This window comes from Clupea harengus, chromosome 12 (assembly GCF_900700415.2).
Source record: "Clupea harengus chromosome 12, Ch_v2.0.2, whole genome shotgun sequence".
Taxonomy (NCBI): domain Eukaryota; kingdom Metazoa; phylum Chordata; class Actinopteri; order Clupeiformes; family Clupeidae; genus Clupea; species Clupea harengus.
In genome coordinates this window covers 26,952,531-26,972,530 of record NC_045163.1, presented here as the reverse complement: position 1 = coordinate 26,972,530, position 20,000 = coordinate 26,952,531, and the positions used below count along the sequence as shown (strand labels likewise).

At 46.6% G+C, this 20,000-nt stretch overlaps 1 protein-coding gene across 4 annotated transcripts in view; it reads right to left on the bottom strand.

Moving 5' to 3' along the window:
• The window catches only part of tln1 (talin 1), a 100,828-nt gene that overhangs the window by 75,006 nt on the left and 5,822 nt on the right, over positions 1-20,000 (bottom strand). For all 4 annotated transcript variants that reach the window (XM_031578131.2, XM_031578133.2, XM_031578134.2 and 1 more), the window contains exon 2: positions 6,462-6,532. The gene's annotated coding sequence lies outside the window, so the exon portion shown is untranslated. The remainder of the gene's footprint in view (positions 1-6,461; positions 6,533-20,000) is intronic.

Genomic DNA, 20,000 nt, shown 5'->3' with positions numbered 1-20,000 from the left:
CAGTATGTCAGCATGTTGGCCACAAGTGTGCCTAGTTCCCCATACGGGAGGGGGTTTCACCGACAGGGACGCTGAAGACTGAAATAGGAAGCACAATAGGAACATGCCAGTGAAACTAAAAAAAAGGACGAGCAAGCAGACTCCACATGTGGTCACGATTGCACATGTGAGGTTTCTTAGAATAACTCAAACATTTCCCTGTTCCATACTGACCGGTCTCTGCCTTCTCAACCCGCCCACCCACCCACGCACTTACACACGCAAACAAATACACACACACACACAAACACACCCACTCACGCAAACAAACACCCACACACACACACACTCACGAAACACACACACACAAACACACCCACTCACGCAAACAAACACCCACACACACACACACCCACTCACGCAAACAAACACCCACACTCACGAAAAACACACACACACAAATACACAAATCACCCATGGTCTACAGGATGTGGCCTCAAGTCAAGCGAAAGAATGCTGGCCAAGGCACAAACACAACAGTCAGGGATGGGCTCCAGGATGAGAAACAAACAATGGCCTTGAGCACTCGTACTCATCGACTAAAACCGATACTAAGTACTGCTGATCGCACTCCTACTCATCGACTAAAACCGATACTAAGTACTGCTGATCATACTCGTACTCGTTGACTATGTTGCACAAACGCATCACGTGTAGTTTTACCGCACTATGTTAAAGTACAGCGGCCGTTTGCCTTTACAAACACTTCAAGACTTCAAAAGGGGAGACTAAATGAAGCTGTGAGTGTGTGTGAAAGTAACACTATGCAACAATTTCACACTTTTTGAGCTTTGGTTTTATAGGCAACTAGTTTTGGTACCATCCTCAAATCCATTTTGATAGCATATGGTCATGTGAAGGACAGATAAACACCTGTGTCTTTCCCACTAGCCATCCAGGATAGGCACTATGTAGTTCTGTGTTTTCTGGCTAGAACACCTTGCAAAAATGGAGGAAAAGCTTGCACAGTATGACATTGCCAGCTATACTGCCAAAAGACACCAGTTAATGTGTTGGCAAGCTTCTATCAGTGTCAACTGGACTGTGGTGTTTGCAAGGTTTTTGCATGCCTTTTAGGTAGTTAGCGTGCTAGTTTTGGAACAGAACTCCTTATTGCTACTTTAAAATGACTTATGCTCTGCAGCAAAGCATGAAGAATAACTGTGAATCATTGACCTGCAATTCTGAGGTGTTATTTATTTATATACTGTGTGTATGTATGTGTGTGTGTGTGTGTGTGTGTGTGTGTGTGTGTGTGTGTGTGTGTGTGTGTGTGTGTGTGTGTGTGTGTGTATATATATATATAGATAGATAGACAGGGCTATATAGAGGGCAGAGAATGCATGCATGTTTGACTGCATAGTTTGTTAAGAGAACAACACATCAACTCCACTCCCATTCAGCTGAGAGCCGTCTCAGATATGCCACCACAGTCCAACATGCTGGTGTGAACGGAGACTTTTACGATGTTTTGGTTACTTCCCATTTGAATTAAAATGGCTGGATTTAAAACCAGAGGCATTCCCCATAAAACATGTCTAAAAACAAGGGGGGGGGGGGGTTGGGTGGCGGCGGGGGGCAAGTCCTTGAAAACACATTTATTTTGTCCAGCCAAAAGCCACCACAACATATGGAGCAGCCATCCAGCTCAGCCTTCCTTACAAGATACTCCTAAAGAGTGAGGTTAACCAGAGTGTTTAGCATCCTTCAACAACATTGTGGATGCGTGATGGGACGATCGATCCACAGCATACACAAAAACTCATATCAAACGATACACGCCTGCAGTGTGTTTCCAGCACGTAAATCAAGGCTGGAGCCAGAGGTAATGTTCATTCAAAAGGAACAACTGATTTTAATCGGAGGTGTCCAAAGAGATCAGAGATCATCGTGTGTGTGTGAATGCCAGACGCAGGGACGGATTGGTTCAGATTCCAGGCTGCATTTGTGCAAGAGTGGACAAGAGTGGGCAAGAGTGGACAAGAGTGGACGCCTCCAGCAGTCTGATCTTGAACAAGCCCATGGGGATCTCTCCTCGCGCTCAGTGACTGCTGGTGTGGTCCTGCAGGGCATTCAGCCTGGCTCTCACATGGCCTGAGGACTATGTGGAGGGAGTGAGGGGGGGGGGGGGGGGGGGTGTTCCTGGCAGCATTCCAGACCCCCTGATCATCAGTCTACAGTTTGGGGGGGGGGCTGCTTTAATAGCAGGCTTTTGACATCGCCTTTTTGGCTGCAGGGTTTAAGAGGTCCCTGTGGCGTGTGGGAGAGAGAGAAAGAGAAAGAGAAAGAGAGAGAGAACCCTGGTCGGGAAAAAAAACAAGGTCGAGCTTAGGATGAAAATAAAACAGACACCTACCACAAAGCCCAGTGTGTGTGTGTGTGTGTGTGTGTGTGTGTGTGGTCACTCAAGAGGAGTCACGTGGCAGCTGCCCAGAGCGTCGCACTACTTTTACTTCATGCACTTGCATTGTCCGCCCCGTCCCATGACTTTAAGTCTATCTTTTTGGAGAGTTTTTGTTCTTAAACTACAGCAAGAAATAAACCACGTTTTACATAAACCAACGTGCAATGATTTTTTTATGCATGGCATATTTTCATAGCAGCAAGCACAAGCGGCACTGAAAAATCAATTTATTGTAAGAGTCTACCTGTGGGATTTTGCAGGCGTGAATGGGACAAACGGGAAAGATGCGGGCGGGAATGGGACAAACGGGAAAGATGCGGGCGGGAGCAATGACTCGTGGGAGTGGGACTGAAAACCCATCTCTACCGCAGACTCCCACCCCCTCACAGTCACAGACATGCTCTTTTTTGCATTTCAAAGACCTGCCTCAGCTGTTTGTGGTTGACTGCGACAGGAATTCCAAGCGGATAGGACGAGTCTTTGAAGCCTCATCTGAAAGCCTTTCGTAGTTTGACTCCCGCTTAGACTTGTCCCAAACTCTGCCTGAGATTCGAGGAATGTGCTGATTCCTCGCCTCAAAACAATGAACTAATAAAAATGTCCATCTCTCACATTTCAGTACAACCATCCCACAGCATAGCAGAACAAAAAAAAAAAAAACACCACAGGTACTCTGAACGTTAGAGGATACTGTGGACTTTATCACTGGGCTTGTTGGTATGCCAGTCCTTTTAAAAGGGAGGCATGCTGTTTAAAAGGTCACTACGGAGGTCAAGTGAACGGGGCGCTGCATTTCATGACTCAGTCAGGAAAAGACCAAACTAGACCACAATAAAGGAGTGCCAGACTCAACACATGCTCAATAACACACTTCAAGACAATTTTTCTCCCAAAAACCCCCCAAAAGACATAAAAACCCAAATGTCTCTATCCAAACCTAATATGACTGAGAAGACTTGAAAGGGAAAAATCACCCAACCCTAATTACCTCTGAAGATAAGGAATAATGACGGTCACCGAAAAAAAAAATCCCCTGTCGGCAGAAATTGCAGAAGAGGTGAAAGAAGTCACACTTCCTCTTGAGAGGATTAGCCAGCGAGTGAAGGGAAAAGGCCAGCAGTCTGAGGAGCCCCTATTAACCACAGACCCTTCAACGCAAGGAAACGCAGAACCCTATTAACCACAGACCCTTCAACGCAAGGAACGGCAGAACCCTATTAACCACAGACCCTTCCACGCAAGGAACGGCAGAACCCTATTAACCACAGACCCTTCAACGCAAGGGATGGCAGAACCCTATTAACCACAGACCCTTCCACGCAAGGAACGACAGAACCCTATTAACCACAGACCCTTCAACGCAAGGGATGGCAGAACCCTATTAACCACAGACCCTTCAACGCAAGGAACAGCAGAACCCTATTAACCACAGACCCTTCCACGCAATGAATGGCTGAACCCTAATAACCACAGACCCTTCCACGCAAGGAACGGCAGAACCCTATTAACCACAGACCCTTCAACACAAGGAACGGCAGAACACAGCTGCATGTGGGGAGCTGAGAGCTCGACTGATCTATGATTCCACACGGCATCAGAATGATTAATTTAGTGTGCGAACCACTGAAGCAGGCTGCATAATGGCATTATGTGTGTAACTGCATGGTTGGAGTGCAGTACAATTGTGAAGGGGAGCTGAGCAGCCCATTAGTTATTTGTGGGTGACGTTTTAATGACCGTCCCCCTGACGGCGTACCACCCGTCTATCTTCAGCCGAGGGGAGAGAACGGTGGGAATGGAGCTCTCTCCGCAAACTTCCTGTTTGACACATTTTTTCATGGTAGTTCATGGTTACGTCCCAAACTCAATATTCAACAAAGGTTCGTCTGTCGTCTTGTGCAACGTATGTGAGCAAACAAGTAGATTTCTATGGTAGGTCCTATGTAGCTCAATGTCTTCACAACAATAAAGAAAGTAATGCACACACAACAAATACAACAAACATATTAAGCTGTAGGCGAGCAGATCGTGTGCGACAACGATCAAGAAAGACAGTGATGCCATGTGCATGACGTGCTCCTCAGTCGTCCGAGCGCTGCAGCTGCAGTGGCTTGGTCTTTCCTACTTCTCTTTTGAACACAATGAGCTGTAAGGGGGAGGCCACACTAGCAGGCTGGGGTCGTGGTATAAATAGAGTACTCTTTGGCCCTGGGTGGGCCCAGAAAGGATCTGTTTTTAGGGTCAGCGGACTAAGCCCTACTGCCCAGCACAGCTAAAAACCAAGTCGATTGAAAAAAAAAAAAAAAAAAAAAAAAAAAGGTGCGATAAATAAATGTGTCAGTGGTTTCTGCTCATAGTGGCGATCACCTCACCACACCTCGACCGGGTTCAGATGATTGGGTGAGCGGAGGAGTTGGGGCGAGAGCATGGTGAGTTTCGATTTCTGCTTGAAAGACACGCTTTTAGTCGCTGCGTTTGTGGCCAGACCATTGCACTGAGCATTGAAAACCCAGTGCGACACAGGTGCTGCATTTGACTCGGTGTCAATTGCAGTTCGAGCCACGATTAGTGTGTTTTTAACATGTCACGATTTGAGTAAAGTTCTTTTGCATCTTCACTGTTACCAGTCACTCAGTCAAACAGTGCGGTTGATCTGACCCCACAACATTCTAAAATTCTAAGAACACGAAGACTAAAAGAGAAATGAGAAGCGGTCACGTAGCACAACACTTTTTTTTTTTTTTTTTTAAATCTGTGACATTTAAAAACAACACGTTTAACGGAAGACTTCACAGGTTGTTTAAATTTCACCTCCTGTCCTCAGATAGCAAACTTTTGTCGTTTATAGTCGCACTGAGGTTGCAGACTAAACAAAGGCTTAAACCAACAGCGAATCCAGACAGTTGTGTCATTTTCAGAGGGAAGACCACAAAGCTTGATGGTATTTACAAACCTAATTAAGTGAACATACACCATAGACCTCTGATGACTCTTTCTGGTAAAAACGTAATCAGTGGCTGGTCTGTTCCTCACAGAATGAGCCACCATTTCCACTATTAGAAAGTGAGTAACATTCACTCATACCTCTGGCATGTGGTACTGAGAGCAAAGGTCAGGGGTTAAAATACCGAGAGGCCCGTGAGCACATCCACCTTGCCAATCACAACAACATAAACACATTTTCCGGTGCGTGAAAGGCTAAATGAATGAGAGGGGGTTCTCAGAATGAGATGAGATGGGGCAGAACATCTCTTAAAAAGATACGAGTGTACTGCGGTTCCACCAGCAGGGCATGCAAATTAGCATGCTACGCTAAGTGGCGGCCTCAGGGTGCGTCTGGAGACAGCTGTTGGCTTCGGCTCGCAAAGAGGGCCCCTGACAGCGTCAATTACGTGTTCACACACATATAGCTCAAATGACACACTTGGGTGCTCTTTCAGCCAGGACAAGTCCTCGCCGTTTTTGAACCGACATGCATATTTTAAAGGCTTGTGTTGTCATCATGAAGTCAAGCGCAGGAAGACTCCCACTGAGCAGCAGGTTTCATGGGTTTCCATTCAACAGAAGAGCTCGGCGTGGCAGATTTCCTACCAGGCCAATTAGAGACGTGGGGTGTGGTTTGGGTAATGGTAGAGGAAGAGGAAGTGATGTCAATTGAAATGCTGGAACAATAGCTACAGGTAAAGGTGGGAAAGATGTGGTCAGCTAACTAGATCCAGATCACAGCAGAGGCTCACAGAGGGCCTTCCTTGAAAGAAAAGTTGTAGCCTACAGACTCCAGTTTAAATCTTAGAAGCTCTAATCACTTTCACTATACTTTGGACTGAAAGTCCTTAGTGACAACCTAAACCAAACTAAACTAAACTAAACTAAAACCCAGGCAAGCTTAGCACATCCGACATAGATGTGCATCCGACATAGATGTGACCAATGAAAGCTTGAGCAGGTGAGGGGACAGAACTTTGCAATGGGGATTCAGTAAGATAATATAATATATCTCATTAAAGAGTGCTGTTACCTGATAGAAACTTGTGGTTATGGGAGAGGTCCTCCCGTTTGGAAATGGCAGTCTGGGGTCTCCTCGTTTCACTGCATAGAGAGAGAGAGAAAGAGAAAAGAAATGTAAGTGATATTCAGTGCTTACACAGAGCTTACAATACCGAGTGCCATCTTTCCTTGAGGTATGAAAACTAAATCGAGTCTAGAAGCAACGATCCATCGCGGTGATATCTATACAGGACCACCGCAGACAGCTCAATGAAAATGAAGTCTGCACTGTCTCGTGATCACTGAAAACATCCCCCAGTGATGAGGCACTGCTGATAAATGACTAGCATTAAGGGGATGATGGTTTGGCACACTAAGACTAAGAGGTGAAAAGCTAATGGGGATTACATGTAGAATGCACTCATAAAACTCACACCAGAATAGGTCATCATAAAGGGAGTGTGTGTGTGTGTGAGAGTGTGAGAGTGTGTGAGTGTGTGTGAGTGAGTGAGTAATGTTCAGCTGAGCCGTGTGTAACACTGGGCAGTGTCGGTCTCCGGTACTGCTGCAGACCTGCTGCAGCTAGCTAACTCACTTCCTGGAGGGAGGGGCAGTCACTCGAACGTCACTGGTGTGTAAGAGAGCGGAGTGCCACTTCCTGCACTGACACACACACACACACAGTCTACTCTCTCGCGCTCTCACACACACACACACACTGTTGCATCCAGCTCGTCCTCAGCAGCCTTCTCGGCAACTGATTTCAACATCTAAGCCTTCGACCTCCCTAACTCTTCTCACAGTCTGACTCTGGTTCTTTATTTGGTCACCTGTTGTCAATCAACACCGTCCTCAAACAGTAAACCTCCCCCAGGCTCCCGTGTTATCGCTCATTCCACCCCCTATGAAATAACATCTTGAGCCTGGCGAGGCCTCCGCCACTGCGGCTATTTTCTGCTCAGGTCTCGGTGATTCAAGAGTCAGACAGTCGCTCAGGCCATTCGGAATGCTTTCACAGTAGTGGCGGCAGCACTCTCGCTCTCTCTCTCTCGCTCTCCCTCTCTCTCTCTCTCGCTCTTACTCACTACCTCAGTCAGTCATGATGTCATTTCCTGTCTCGAAAGCCCCTGCAATGCCATAAAAGGGAATTTTAGCTATCTGGAGCCACACAGCGTAGCACACAGCGTAGCACACAGCGCAAGCACTGGCTCTCCCACAGCTGGAGCTCTGCATCCTGTGCAATTAGAGTCGGCAGAGAGGGACAGGAGTGTTTGTTTAGCTCCAGAGAAAAGGGAGGGAATAAAGCAGGGGAATCGTCTAAAGCAAACATGTGCATAATTATAGTAAGAAGGAGTGAAAGAGAGGGATCTGTTCAAAACAAAAAGAGACCCAAAGTTGAATGGTGTAAATGTTTGTCATGACAAAAAAGGACAGAGACAATGCCCAATACTGTGACTTATGAACGGTTTCAGTAAGTGTATTAAGAGCAAGATAACAACTGTCTGGAATGCTTTTCCCACCAGTGGGAATTCCCACTTCTTGAAAAAGAATTTCCACTTTCAAGGCCCCAACTGACTAAATCAGAGTTGCTATCACCACCGATTCCCATGACCATGGCTCCCCAGCGCTGGTGCTGTGCTCTGCAGATCTGCAGAAGAGCACCCAGCTGACCCTTCCTCGAGCTGCACCCAGCCCATCCTGCGTGAGCGAAGAGGAAGTCCAGACCGGAGGCATAATTACCTCCCGGCTTCCACACACAGAAACAACGCGGGGTGGGGGTGGCGGGGAGGGGTGGGGGGTGATCTTCCAAGAACAAAACAGCCCACAAAAGCATTAATGGACTAAACAGGGCGCTCATTCTTTGCCCAGTCTTCTGTTGGGTGCCTCTCTCTGAATACTCCTTTGGGTGCCTCTCTCTGAATACTCCTTTGGGTGAGTTGGTAGGGGGACGGGACGGGACGGGACGGGACGGGGGCGAGTCTGGGGCAGGATGCCCTCCTATAATTAATGTTTTACAATGAATTAAGTTTTTGATACTCTGAATGTCAATCATTATTAATACTTCAATTTGAATTCCTTATTGTGCTCGCTAGACAGCATAAAGAACAACGAGCAAAACAGAAAGAATCATACTTATAGCAGTATAGTGAAAAACAAACAGAATCATACTTATAGCAGTCTAGTGAAAAACAAACAGAATCATACTTATAGCAGTCTAGTGAAAAACAAACAGAATCATACTTATAGCAGTATAGTGAACAACAAACTGAGCGTCTCCAGCAGCCGCAGACAGACAGCATGTCAGACAGGGGTTGGGCAGGGTCGGGTGTTTATGTTTTTATTCCTATCGGTGACTATATGAAAATACAGCAGGCGAAATGCGAGCCCCCCCCCCCTTTTTCACGCCCGGTAACTGTATACAAGCAGGCGCCAGGGTGTGAGCGCTACGCCAGCCCGGACTGGAGGGACGCGCGCAGCGTGGGAGCAGCTAATTAGGCAAGAGAAGGGAAGCCGGTGCTGTAATCAGCATGCAGAGGGCCCCACACACACACACACACACACACACACACACACACACACACACACACACACACACACACACACACACACACACACACACACACACACACACACACAAAGCCCCGCCGGGCCCGGAGGTGTATTACTCCCTATTAGCTGGGGCCTCTGAACACGTCAGGCCCTAATGCGAGGACCCCCGTCCTCTGAACACTTCTGGCAGGCCAAGCAACAGATTCAGTACTGTCGTCATGAGCTTTAATGCAGATTCAGTACTGTTGTCATGAGATGGTCTAAAGGGTTAATGCAGATTCAGTACTGTTGTCATGAGCTTTAATGCAGATTCAGTACTGTTGTCATGAGATGGTCATGAGATGGTCTAAAGATGCAGATTCAGTACTGTTGTCATGAGATGGTCTAAAGGGTTAATGCAGATTCAGTACTGTTGTCATGAGCTCGAAAGGCAAGTTAGCTTTTTCCTGTTTTTGCCTTTCCAGTCATTGAGTGCCTGTAGAATATTATGCAACTATTTAGCTTTGTAGCGTATAGTTATAGATTTTAAAACTTCAAAACTTCAGACGTCAAAAATAGTAAGTAAACAACCTTAACCAACACCCAAGCGTTGTCAGGTTTAGCCTGACGTGGGCAGGAGAGTGGCCAAGTCTTCCCTGATACGCAGGGATAGGAGGGTTGGATGACTGACTTCCTTCCCTCTGAGCTCTTGTCGGGGTAAACGGCCAGCCAACCAGCTGCTAAATCCAGCACTGCCTTAAATCACTTCACGGAAGGCACCAAATTCCACTTACAAAGGGTCATTCTGGGGTCATGAGATAAACAGCCCATCTCCCCCCCCACCCCAAACACACACATACCAAAAGACACTGAATCGACACACAAGACACACATTTAATGAAATAGACACCTTCAATCTGCACCTGCGGCTCCCTGAGTATTTTTTTTTGATACAATGATGTAATGACTCCCTTGCTGCTAAGCAACGGTTAATTAATGACCTTCACTTACTCCATGGAATTAAAACACGATTCCAGCTGCAACAGTCTGGTTGATGAGAATCGTTCATCTTTAAAAGAAAAATCATAGTAGACAAATGGAAAAACATCTTCATCTCACGATGAGGTATTTATTCCAAAGGGAGAGGAGGAGGGAGAGGGAGGGGAGACATCAGTCATTGAACCGGTCAAAGATTATATTTCTCCCAAAAGTAGTTCTCTGAATTGACAGCAGACGGAACCCCCAGAGAAGAACTTGGTTCCCTCAAGGTTCCAGGTCACACCATCGTAACTCAAGGTTCCAGGTTCCAGGTCAGACCATCGTAACTCACCAGTCTCTCGCCAAGTGGCGACCATAAGACATAAGACGTCCACACATCTCGATCAAGTGGCACAACATTAGGCTGGTTTACCACCATCACCATCCGGGTATGCCCACATTTGACTGAAGCGAAACAGAATGGGAGTGTCAGCCTTTTTCCGCCTCATGATTCTCCAAGTCGTGGAAAAATGACTCACTTTGTCAGATTTCTTGCGATCCAGAAGCATAACTGGAGCGTTAAAATAAAAATCATCTGGGGCAGAGAAGACGGTGTGTTTTTGTTACGGTCGCTAGGAAGAATCTCTGACAGCGGCGGCGGCGGCGGCCACTCCCTGAGTGGACAACAGGCCCGCTGCCAAAGGATCATAATAGCCCTGGCCACAGTCACACTGACACAGCCCAACAGAGCCCAAGCCTCAAAGCCCAAAACTACAGGCGCTCCTCCGGAAAAACAAGGTCTGTTCTCCACACAGCAAAGTCCGAGAGCGAAAAGGAAGGAGTCAAAAAGGGAAAGATCCCACAAGGTCAAACCACATTGTGAAATATGGGACCGTGTCCTTGTAAACAATGCAACACTGTCAGACACACATTTTACCTTCACAAACAAGTCAGGCATATCCCAGTGTACGCGCACATGACTTCAGATGTTAAATGTAGCTTTTCAGATCATAGAGTGAACTACTCATCAAGCAATAGCATGTGAAAATGAATCATAAAGAACGTGGTCAAAACTAAACTTGGGTTCTCTGACAGTTTAATTATGTTAAACAGTAGCTACTGAGGTAAGTCTGGAGCTGATTTCAAATGTGCCCTGCTTTACATAATTTGGTCTCATTGGAGCAACTAATCAATAATTGGGCCTTCACATAATGCCACAGAGTGATCTGCATTCAATGACCTGTATGATTTGAATGGTCAAGGTCAGCACACAACATGTAGGGCGTGGTGTTTAACAGCAGGGGGGTCTGGGTGCCGTGGCGATTCATGGAAGGTGCGGTGACAAGGCAACTCCTCTGGACACAGAGACTTGTACAGGAGCACTCCCAGTACATGCCTGCGCTTTCTGCCAGAGATTAGGCAAATCCTCGTAAACGGTAGGGGTGGGGGAAAAAATCGATTTTTCGATTTCTCTCGATTCTCTTTAGAACGATTCTGTCTCGATTCAGAAAAGTTCATAATCGATTTTTTAATTAAAAAAAAAAAAAATAATATTTTTTTTTTTTTTTTTTTTTTTTTTTTTTTTACATATTCATTTTGTGTTGAAATGCAAGCTGCATCGATTATTGCATTGTTCATAGAAAGTCATAATTGTGACAAGGAAAAACTTTTTCTCTAATAAAAAAATAGATCTGTTGATTTATCAAACACAAAGTAGGAAGTGATTTGAGACTCTAAGTAGCAAATTCAAATGTTTTAAAAATTGAGATGCATCGATAACCGTTTTATCGGTTTAGAATTGATAATCGATAATCGGTTTAGAATCGAGAATCGGTTTAGAATCGAATCGTTGACCTCTGAATCGGAATCGAATCGAATCGTGAGGTGCCAAGAGATTCCCACCCCTCGTTAACGGTGTTTGCCACACGGCTGAGAAACCGGCGGCTTAACTCCGTCTGGGAGAAGGACGGCAAAGATCAGTCTGAGGCCGAAACTAATTGAAATTTGTGAGATACTGGTCACTTCAAATACTGGTCACTCACTTCACATACTGGGTGAAGTTCTGCTGTTGAAATGGGGAAGTACTTTCCTCTTAACTTGCAGCTCATAGATATTTAAAAGGACATAAATTATTTTATTATTTTAAAGACCAAAGTTGTGTGCTAATTGAGTGTTGGTGAAAAATCCAAAAATCCAAATAGGGTGGCAGCTGTGTGACATTTTTCTGCGAGTTAAGCGCCATACTCTGTGTATACGCAAACAGACACGCAGACCGACACAAGCACACATGCCCTGCTTATTCCTGCAAGTATATAAACAGAGTCCTGATGACGGCAAACAGGCACGCTATTTGACGATCAGCGCGTCGTAATCTCCACTTTCGCCCGCTCTGTCTACTCATTTCCTGGACCTACTGGCAACTGGGGGATATCACTGGGGGGGGGGGGGGGGGGGGGGGGGGCATCTCTTGCCTCATGCCCTGCTCTATCACTGACCACAGGCGCTGTCATCGCAGGCTCCCTGGAGAGTCTATCTAACCGAGGGGGGGGGGGGCATCTCTTGCCTCATGCCCTGCTCTATCACTGACCACAGGCGGTGTCATCGCAGGCTCCCTGGAGAGTCTATCTAACCGAACTCGAACTCGGTCACAATCAGCTCGCCAAAGCAGGACGCTGCTGATCCCCGCGCCATGAATGTGCTTATTATTGTGACATTATCTCCGCTGGCCAGAGGAGCAGAGCGTAGCCGTCACATCACTTTCACTGGGCTCCGTCACATCAGGACAATCACTTTCACTGGGCTCCGTCACATCAGGACAATCACTTTCACTGGGCTCCGTCACATCAGGACAATCACTTTCACTGGGCTCCGTCACATCAGGGGAAGAGGCACCATTCACTGGGCTCCGTCACATCAGGGGAAGAGACACCATTCACTGGGCTCCGTCACATCAGGGCGAGCGGCACCATTCACTGGGCTCCATCACATCAGGGCAAGAGGCACCATTCACTGGGCTCCGTCACATCAGGGCGAGCGGCACCATTCACTGGGCTCCGTCACATCAGGGGAAGAGGCACCATTCACTGGGCTCCGTCACATCAGGGGAAGAGGCACCATTCACTGGGCTCCATCACATCAGGGCAAGAGGCACCATTCACTGGGCTCCGTCACATCAGGGCGAGCGGCACCATTCACTGGGCTCCGTCACATCAGGGGAAGAGGCACCATTCACTGGGCTCCGTCACATCAGGGGAAGAGGCACCATTCACTGGGCTCCGTCACATCAGGGGAAGAGGCACCATTCACTGGGCTCCGTCACATCAGGACAATCACTTTCACTGGGCTCCGTCACATCAGGGGAAGAGGCACCATTCACTGGGCTCCGTCACATCAGGACAATCACTTTCACTGGGCTCCGTCACATCAGGGGAAGAGGCACCATTCACTGGGCTCCGTCACATCAGGGGAAGAGGCACCATTCACTGGGCTCCGTCACATCAGGGGAAGAGGCACCATTCACTGGGCTCCGTCACATCAGGGGAAGAGGCACCATTCACTGGGCTCCGTCACATCAGGGGAAGAGGCACCATTCACTGGACTCCTCCACTGATGGAGGTCATGGGCCCAGTCAGCGTGTATTTACAAAACACACAAGGCCGGCGTCTTTTTGTCTACACTGTATTTTGTAACAATGTTCACATTACAAATATGGGACTGCCAGGAGAGTTTCCACCGGGTTGAGAGTTTCTGCTGTCGTGAAGCTATACGCCAGAAACAGGGATACTGACAGGGATAGTTTCTGCTGTCGTGAAGCTATACGCCAGAAACTGGACTGGGACAGGGAGAGTTTCTGCTGTCGTGAAGCTATACGCCAGAAACAGGGATACTGACAGGGAGAGTTTCTGCTGTCGTGAAGCTATACGCCAGAAACTGGACTGGGACATAACACTCCTACTGACCTGAGAAGACCAGACGAATTTGAACCAAAACTTCAAAGCATTTGCTTCACATTCTCAACGATTTAACCTCACAGTACCAACTCTAATGAATTCTACATGCATACATTGCTTTGGGCCACCGTAAAGAAGAGTAATGACTTAAAAATTCCCTCCAAAATGTTCAATTATTGAATCGAAAAGCACCTAAACGTGACATAAAAGATTCATCACTGAATTCCACCGCTCCTCTATGTTCACTACCCATCTACAGAGCACAGCTCATAGCAGTATCTGGGTAAAAGGTTTTTTTTTTTGTTTTTTTTCCCGGTCTCTTGGTGCGAGCCCAAGACCCACATGTTCCCAGCCACGGCTTTAGCGCCATTAAACTGTGACTTTCGCCACTCTAGTGAGAAGCCCACCAGCATCCACTCTGCTCCCCACTGACAGGGGGTCTGAAGGGGCTTTATGGCTTTAGAATGGGGGAATGTAAGCAATAGCCCTCAAACATCTGCTGCTTGAGGGTAATCTGCCAGATAAATCCATGGCTTTAATCTCTCTCTGTACACATTAACATGTAGAATGCTGTGTAGAGTGCCTGCCATGCATAGCACAGTAATCGGGTGAAAGGCAATGAAAAGTCAGCTTGTCTACGCAAAGAAGAAAAGGGAGGGAGGCAGTTCAGTTCAGTTCAGTTCAATTCAATTCAATTCAGGAGACGCTGTTGAACAGGCTGATGTCTTGGATGGATGTTCTGCATTTTTAGGGCAGACGTGGAAAATTGGGCTTTGCAATCTTTTTAGGTGCCAGAGCACCACGACACTGCTTTGAAAGCGCAGAGCAGACTGAACAGCCATCTGTTTAACAAAGAGAGTTTGGCGTCTTGAGCTGCTTGTGGAAAGTCATTGTGTACCGCGCCTTCTTCCCAGTGCATGGCTTGAGTCAGTACAGTCAACAAAGTCTGTAGTGTAGTGGGTCAGTGCAGTCTGTAGTGTAGTGTGTCTGTAAAGTCTGTAGTGTAGTGGTGGGTCAGTAAAGTCTGTAGTGGAGTAGTGAGTCAGTAAAGTCAGTAAAGTTTGTACTGTAGTAGTGGGTCAAGCAGGGTTCAAGTGGTAAGGTTCCCAGCTTCGGAATTTCCAGAGATTTTTGAAGTTTCATTTCCACAAATGAAACCAGCACTAAATCTCTGAAACCTCTCTCTCGCAAAAGCTCATTTTTAAAGTGATCAGAAAGGGCCCTGTCTGTGGACTTTGCTGCTGTACAAAACAGCACCAGAAGAGCAAGGAACACACACACTACTCTTTCCCGAGCGGCAGCTCCCTGGTGGAATTCCGCCCGCATTCTTTGAGAATTCTTCAGTGATTCTCCATGGACCTTTGGCCAGCGAGGTTGAGAGGGAGGGCCGTCTCTCTCTCCCTCTCTCTCTCAGAGTCGCGGGGACGACCCATAGGAACACTCATAGGACACACACACACACACACACACACACACACACACACACACACACACACACACACACACACACACACACACACACACACACACACACACACACACACACACACACACTCATCTGACACTCCCCAAAGGACGAGGGGGACCTGGGGGACCTCCGGAGGGAACTTTAATTAGAACTACAGAAGGAGGATGTGTGAGATGAACCATCATGAAGCAAGTTGTATCAGTTGTTCCATATAGGACAAGAGACCCGACAAAAGGCCACGGATTAAATGAATTAGTCATATGAATGAGTACAGAGGGGTCGGATCTAAATGAGGACAGCTTTTACATACGTTTTCAGGCTTTGGGTGGAGGTTTTCCTTGCCAGGGAGTATCCAAAACGGTTCTTTTTGAAATGGTTGAAACAAACTGATAGGATGGCAGCCAAGCAAAGCAGTGTTTACATTATAGGCCTGGGTACAGAGTGACTAGGCCGCTGAAGAATTCAGAGAATTACTAAGAGTAAAACCCACCCAAGTAATTGGACTGGAACTATATGTGCGAATGTTGCCGAGGGTGACTGCACCCAAGACTTTAATACATCGATTTAATGTTAAAACGCAAAAGAATAGACATTATTTTCTCATCTAAGAGGAACATTTGGATGTGCTCTTCATTTCATCTCACACTGTGATGTTGCATCCTAACGCGATTAGCCAGCAAAACCCCACTCATTTCTCCAGTATTAGTTACCATAATAGCCCGGACACATAGATCACGCTGACAGAGATTAATAATGATGGCTCCCCGTGGCGAAATTGGTTCGTTTCATCGCGACGATGCCACGGTCAGCTGCAACAATGGAGCTCTTTTACCACATGCTGAGAATAGCCAGTCAGAGAGAGAGAGAGGCCTGGCGTTTTGGCATGAATGGCACTAGCTATTTAGCCATTAATCCAATTACACTGTGACATGTTGCCATTCTTCCTTTGCTTTTCATGAGCAAAAAAAACAAAACAAATATGGCACTAAACAAATTGACTTAACCTTTTTAGCCCACATGCAAGGCTGTCTACAACCTCTGTGCAGTGAATGAATAAGGTGGTTGCAAAAGACACACGTTTAGTCCACGGGCGGGTGGAGAAAAGAGAGATAATAAGTTACATATAAACTACATTTGGTTTATCTTACTTTGCAATGACAGCCATAAGCTTCACTGATATAAGCAGCATATTTCATGTCAGTCCTACAGCAATCACAGCCCAGTTCACTACATGCAGTGGGTGTGAATGTGAACTGGTTGAAATAAACCCAAATCCTGAATCACGGAGAAAACAAACGAGAATAATTTATCATCAGGACCCTGCAGAATGTCTGAAAACAAACACGAATAATGAATCAGGACCCTGCAGAATGTCTAATGGGACATGAGGTTTGTGGACACCAGCACATAGCAGTACCAGTTTTAAGAGGATCTGCTTTTTTTCCTAAGCTTGTGGGGTCAGAAAAACAAACCGGTGTCAGACTTGACCGTCTTGTTAAGACCGTGTTAAGTCTCTTTCAGTAGCCGGGTCACAGTGACAACAAGCAGCAACAGTCTTGTGTGTGTGTGTGTGTGTGTGTGGAGGGGACATAACACTACCCTGCTCAAATCCTGAGGGCAAACAGTCTTACTGGTGTCATCATAATTCACTGCCCAACATCTTTCCTGTTGCACAGGATACCTGCTATTTACACTTCTTTGAAGAAGTCACTGCCCGATGCTAATGGGGGGGGGGGGAAAGTACACAGCAATTGAGGGATGCATACATGAATAATGACAGGATATACATACCACAACAGATGTACAGAGAGGGAGAAGAAAGAAAGACTGGGAGAGAGAGATAAGGAGAAATAAGAGGAAACGAGAGAAGGGGCGAAAGGATCCTGGACGGTTTGTTCGTACCCATCTTAAAAGGAGGAAGTGGACGGCTGTTACTTCAGTTCCGACATTTTCACATCATCATCAACAAATCTTTCAAAATGACAGCGGTTGCCGTAAGCTACAGTAACGCCTGACGAACAGCTGCTTCTTCACAGGCCAAATACCTCCTATTAAAGTGGGCCTAATTATCTCCAGCGCCAGCGTCGGCCTGTTGCTTGCGATCGCTCAGTGCAGGCCAAGGACATGGATTTTACCATCTGTGCACACTCAAAGCTGGGATGTGTGTGTAGACAGAACCTTGGGAGGTTGTCTTTAGTGACGGCAGAAATGAGACAGAATAAAGGCAAAACGTTGTCAGTTTTTAAACCTCTGCATACAGGACTTATTTTGGTCTACAAAAAAAAACATTTTCAAAGATACAACCATCTCGGACCTCTTCCCAACTCAAACCATTACAGGGGACGATTGGGGAACAGACTGGTGTCATGGTCCTGCAGTTCATCAAAACATTGCTTGCAAAAGTAAAAACAAAATGGCTTATCTTACACTTACATTTTACTTTCACCCCAAATTCTTATGGAGTGCAGCTCTCTTGAAAGGAAAGCTCCTTGTAAGGCAAAATAAGATTGGGGAGGGAAGGAGTTGATACATTCGTGTATCAGTACAGTACAATGAGTCTGCATGTTCAGACTCCAATGCCAGTGCTTGACTAGTCGCTACCATATTAAGAACAGTACACATTAACTGACATTTAATATGAATAAACTGCACTGAGTCATACAAACACAACCACAATGTTGATCATTTAAAAAGAACATAACCCGTGCTGTTCTTCATTCGTGTACAAAAATCTCCAACTCATTCTTTACAAATACTGTGATAACCAGTTCATGTTTCCCCCCTTTAAACCCTTATAAAATTGCTAAAAACACAAAAATGGGGGTTTGGGCAGCGGACTTGTTCATGCTTCATGTGAGTCTGAGACGTTTGAGGGGGGGGGGGCAGTGCTGGCCTGACTCGAGCGGCTCGACTCCAACTGTAGCAATGACACAAGCGCCTAGCAATGCCAGCAATCCTACACGGCCCATAAGCCCCTGGCCAAACACAGGAGAGGAATGTCTTTTGTGTATCTTGGTAGTGTCGCTCCGTGTAAACAAAATCACTCGAAGAGAGATGAGGTGGGTCTGTGGCAGACGCTCTCTGGGACGATCTGAAGAGGCAACGAGGACACAAGCCAAGGCAGAAGCATCAGCATCAGCATGGAATGACACGAGTGGGCGGCCAAGGAGGTGGCCAAAACTGCTCATTACTAAATAGAGGAAAAACTTGCTTTGGTCACTGCTTTGATGAATTAAAGTTCATCAGATAAAACAAACAGTCTTTACTGCAACTCTTTACAGTCTTTACTGCCAGCACACACACACTGTCTTCACTCCTATTACAGTGGGCACTATTGGCTTCTCGAAAAGAGTCTACAGTCTAGGAAGACTACATAGTGACATTTACACTACATCTAGAAAGACTACATAGTGACATTTACACTACATGTATGAAGACTACCTAATGACATTTCCACTACATGTTGTCAGTTTTGGGCTAAATGAGAGGAAGCGTTGATTTAGGCATGTCGTCCGTCCACACACACTTTCACTACACACACACACACACACACACACACACACACACACACACACACACACACACACACACACACACACACACACACACACACACACACACACACACACACACACACCCATCCTGTTTGTCTGTAATATCAAACATGCGTCCACTCACTGCTGTAAATTGCATTAGATCCCTCTACAAGAGCGAGTCCGGGTTGTATCAGGCAGATGATCTAAAGCCAACTGACCTTGATTAGCTTGTACACATTGTGAGCCCATTACGCGGCGAGGGAATCCGCCCGCGCTCCAAAACAAATGATTGCTTGCGCCGCAGGAGTAACACTGGCGTGGTGCTTTGACCAAATATGGCTGGCTGGGGAAAGACACTGGGAGGAGGGCGGGCGGCCTGTGCTGCACCTTGAGACAAACCACACATCCAGAGCTCCTAAACGGGAATGTGGCCCCGCCAGGACGTGCCCCGTGTGCACATAAATCCAACCGCAGCGTCAGGGCATCCAAACGTTGCCTCGGCTCGGACCCTTCTACCATACTAGGGCGAGTAGTACGAGAGAGAGAACACACACACACTAACTGTAATGCTGCAATACTGGCGACTTGACCCTGGCAAACCGCAGATAAATAATACACAATATTGGATATTTGAAATATATTTGCTGGGGGGATACAGAGTGGAAAGTTGCGTTTGAACTTCAGGTTATCGAGCACTGATACTGCAATGGGTGCAGATGTGGCCGTTTTCAAATGGGGAGAGGGGATAAAGATCTGGTGAGCTGAATCTGCTGCTTTGCCTGAGATGTGCCTCATAGCTTCAATGGGGAGAGGGGGTACAGATCTGGTCAGCTGAATCTGCTGAGCTGAATCTGCTGCTTTGCCTGAGATGTGCCTCATAGCTTCTCACCATTGAGGGGGTCAGTGTCACACCCAGTGACCTTCCTCATGGGATATCCATAAAGACTGTCCAGGGAAAACATCCTGTGGCCATCTATTTCCCTCTCTCTCTCTCTTTCCCTCTCTCTCTTTCCCTCTCTCTCTTGTTCTATCCTTCTCTCTCTTTCCGTCTCTTTCCTTCTCTCTAGCCACGTCCTTAAAGACTTCTCATGTGTACTTACCATGGAAAA